This window comes from Hemitrygon akajei, unplaced genomic scaffold (genome assembly GCF_048418815.1).
Source record: "Hemitrygon akajei unplaced genomic scaffold, sHemAka1.3 Scf000063, whole genome shotgun sequence".
Taxonomy (NCBI): Eukaryota; Metazoa; Chordata; class Chondrichthyes; order Myliobatiformes; family Dasyatidae; genus Hemitrygon; species Hemitrygon akajei.
Window position 1 is genome coordinate 4766958 of NW_027331949.1, and position 3538 is coordinate 4770495.

A 3538-nucleotide genomic window follows, 5' to 3' on the forward strand; every position below is an offset into this window, starting at 1 on the left:
TCTTTCTGGGCTGTTTCTCTATCTGTCTGTGTTTCTATCCGTCTGTCAGGCTCCCTGTTTCTTTCTCTGTTCGTCCCTTCAACCAAATGTCGTTCACCTGCTGCTGTGTCAGATATTGCGAATTTGATGGAGCGGAATTCAGAAGGAGATGATCAATGAGAAGCACTTCTGGAATTTTGGAAAAGATTTTGTCTTTCCAATATTACTTCGAGGGCGTTTATAAAGGCCGACTGAATGTTATGATCCATTAACCAGTGAGTCGGTACTGCTTAATCTCTCACTTGTTCCAGATTTAAAGGTACTGATGATATATTGTTGGACGGACCTAGAGTGCAAAAGGTAAGTGAAGTTTCACGTGATCTGGCTGCGAAAATAAAGCACAGTGAGCCGATAATGAAATAAATTGAAAACTCAATTCCTCAGGCCTAATGTGGCGTCCGGACATACAAAGGAACGATGTAAAAAGAAAGATTCAAGAGAGGATGAAGATTAACAAGATGAAGATACAGTTCACAACCAGGGAAGAACTCCTGTGTCATTTTCCCAAAATAACAACAGCTGCAATACAAGTTTCGACACTCCACTTCCCCGGAATATGGTTCGATACTGCTGTTGCTTTTAGATTCAGACAGCCAATTATCGCCTGCCACCTTTCCTCATGGAAAGTCTGTACTTAAAGGTCGCCTACTGACTGCTCAGGGCTCCATTGCGAGGAACATTAATCTCTACTGTGGTTCTCCAACATTCGTATCTCGCTGCTTACTTCGGACGAGATCATTTCCCATCTCCCGATCTCGCCAACTCCCCATCTCGCCACCTGGTGCAATAGCAGAACCACAATCTCCACCCCCCCCCCACCCCAAACCAGACATTGATGCAGCCTGTCAGAACGCTCTCCACGGTGCATCTATAGAACATTTTGAGTATTTTCCTTGACAGACCAAATCTCTTCATACTCCTAATGAAGTATTGCCATTGCCTTGCCTTCTTTATAATTACATCGATATGTTGAGACGAGGTAGTCCTCAGAGATCTTGCTTATTCTCTCTACTTCTGATCCCTCTATGAGGAGTGGCATGTATTCCTTCGTTTTATCCTCACTGAAGTCCAAAATAAGTTATTTTGTCCTAATGACGGTCAGTGGAAGGTTGTTGCTGCGACGCCACTCAACTAGTTGGTATATTTCGCTCCTCTGAGCCATCCCAGCTGCATCTGCGGTTCCACCAACAATGTTTCCATCATCAACAAATTTATGGGTGGTGATTGATATTCACATTTGATGACTCGATATGCACATGGATGTAAGGAATATTGAGTGACATGAACATGGTAGGAAGGAGGGATTAAAGTTTTGTTTTGATTTGCTTTTTAGATGGTACGGCAATGCATTGTGAGCCGAACGGCTTTTCATGAACACTTCTATGATCTATTTCTTCTATTTTTTTTGCAACACTGCGCTCTCGTGGCGCAACCGGTTAGCGTGCGGTACTTACATGTCAGTACACGGCAGATAAATGCCGAGGCTGTGAGTTCGAGGCTCACCGAGCGCACTGGTGATTTTAAGGCTTGCGAAGCTCAGGTGACTGGGCGTCTCTCAAGCTGCGCATTCAACTGAAATGTTACATTTGATTTTGTGCTTGTGAGACACCCTGCTTATTATTGTATTTAACTTCGAAGGGATAACTCTTTGATTTTGATTTGAGCAGGAGAGTGTGAGTTTACAAGCGTTGCAGGAGATCCTCCCTTATTCACTGAAAAACATGTATGTGTGCACAGGGCTACAAGCATTCTCCCTCTTTGGTTCAACACGCGTAGCCTCACTTCCAGTTGCTGAACGTGTCTGAACAAGTGGTTTCCTTGTTGATTCAAGGCGTCACGTCTCCTCCATATTCCTGATTTCTCAGTTAAATTAACCAAATAGTGAAGCAGCGAACCCGACCTTTCCTGTAGCCATGCTTCAGAACCGCTCTAATTGCACCTCACCTTGGTTCGTTCTGCTGTCGATTAAACTCAATGTTTACTTGCATCGGCAAATTGTTTCAGGCACACGCCAGAAATATTAATCGTAGCCTCACTACCGTAAATGGTATCGGGATGCCGTTATCTCTCTCCCTCTCCTAACATGAAGCTGTATTTCAGGACAGATTTATAATTACTTCTCTCATGTCCCGTGTTCACCAAGCCTCTGTTAAAGAGACGACACCTCCCCCGATTCTGCTCAGCTTCTGTTTCCAATGGTAAGATCATTCCGGCTGCAATGAGATCTCTCCGCTGCGACCTCAGAGCTGATCGACTTGCCACTCCGTTCCTGAAGGTTGTTGTTACCAATATAATTTTCGGTCACAATAGGTCGTTTAATTGGCCGTTAATGTTTTGGTCAGGTTGCGATCCGCCGGATCAGATTGGAACATGATCATTAATGAAATATCAGTCTGATGGTGTGTCTGATGTCAGTGCGGACTCGATCGGACGATTGGCCGTGATTCATTACTCTACAGCTCTCATCGTCTCACAAGTATAACTGGCTTGAAACACGTCCTGTTGTCTATAAATGTATCGGCAGATAGTTCAGTCACTCACTTCAATTAACGTAATCTGAGATGAAGAGAACGTCCGAGACAGACAGGGTGAGAAATCTTCAAGGCATTGTTGAAATTAGTTCATTGGCCGGGGCGCCACCCTGTGGAGACTGCTCGAAGCGAGAGTAATGAAGATGTTTCAACCCCTTGCTTTGTTCTTGCAACATAGTTCAGTTACCTGTAACATGTCGCGCCCTGACCAGCACTCCACAGGAAATTGTTAATACATATTTAGGTGTATATGGCACCTAAATTTAATATTTGATGTTGAAAAATGGAGCGGAACGGTGGGCAATGTTTTGTTCTTATAGTTGTACTTCAGAGCAGGGCGGGGAGGGGATGCCTCGGGTCTTTGCTCAAGAGCGCAGAGCACTGAGCGCTTTGCAGGATTTCTGTGGTGTAGTGGTTATCACGTTCGCTTCACACGCGAAAGGTTCCCAGTTCAATCCCGGGCAGAAAGATTGTTTGGTCTCCACTGTTTGGGATGAACTTGAGACACAAATTTTCAGTTCGTGTTCAAGTTTACTGTCCCGGGCATCCAAGGTGTAAAGGTATTCGCTTTACTTCTAGCAGCACGTACTGCTTCAAACCTGACAAAGCTTCTTAATAAAGAAATAAGAATTAATGAAAAGTATTTTCAGGAGAAAATAAACGGATTTAAACATAAGGAGGTTCATGGATGACCCAGACTGCATAACGAGAGAATTAGCAACTCGAAGCAATTGTCACAGAGCTGAGGATGCATTGTGGTTTCAAACGAGCACAGAAACACAGAAAAGCTTCAGCACAAAGCAGGCGCTTCGGCCCGCAATGTTGTACCGAACATGTGTGTACTTCATGTAATTTACCTAGGGTTACCCATAGCTCTCTATTTTCTAAGCTCCATGTACCTGTCTAGTAGACACTTAAAAGACCCTATCCTATCTGCCTCCACCAACCCCGCCGGCAGCCCATTCCAC

At 44.4% G+C, this 3538-nt stretch overlaps 1 non-coding gene across 1 annotated transcript; it reads left to right on the forward strand.

Annotated features, from left to right (window-relative positions):
- The first annotated feature begins 2967 nt into the window (after positions 1-2967).
- On the forward strand, positions 2968-3040 carry trnav-cac (transfer RNA valine (anticodon CAC)). Its single transcript has one exon. It is a non-coding gene; the product is annotated as a tRNA-Val (tRNA).
- Positions 3041-3538: the final 498 nt, after the last annotated feature.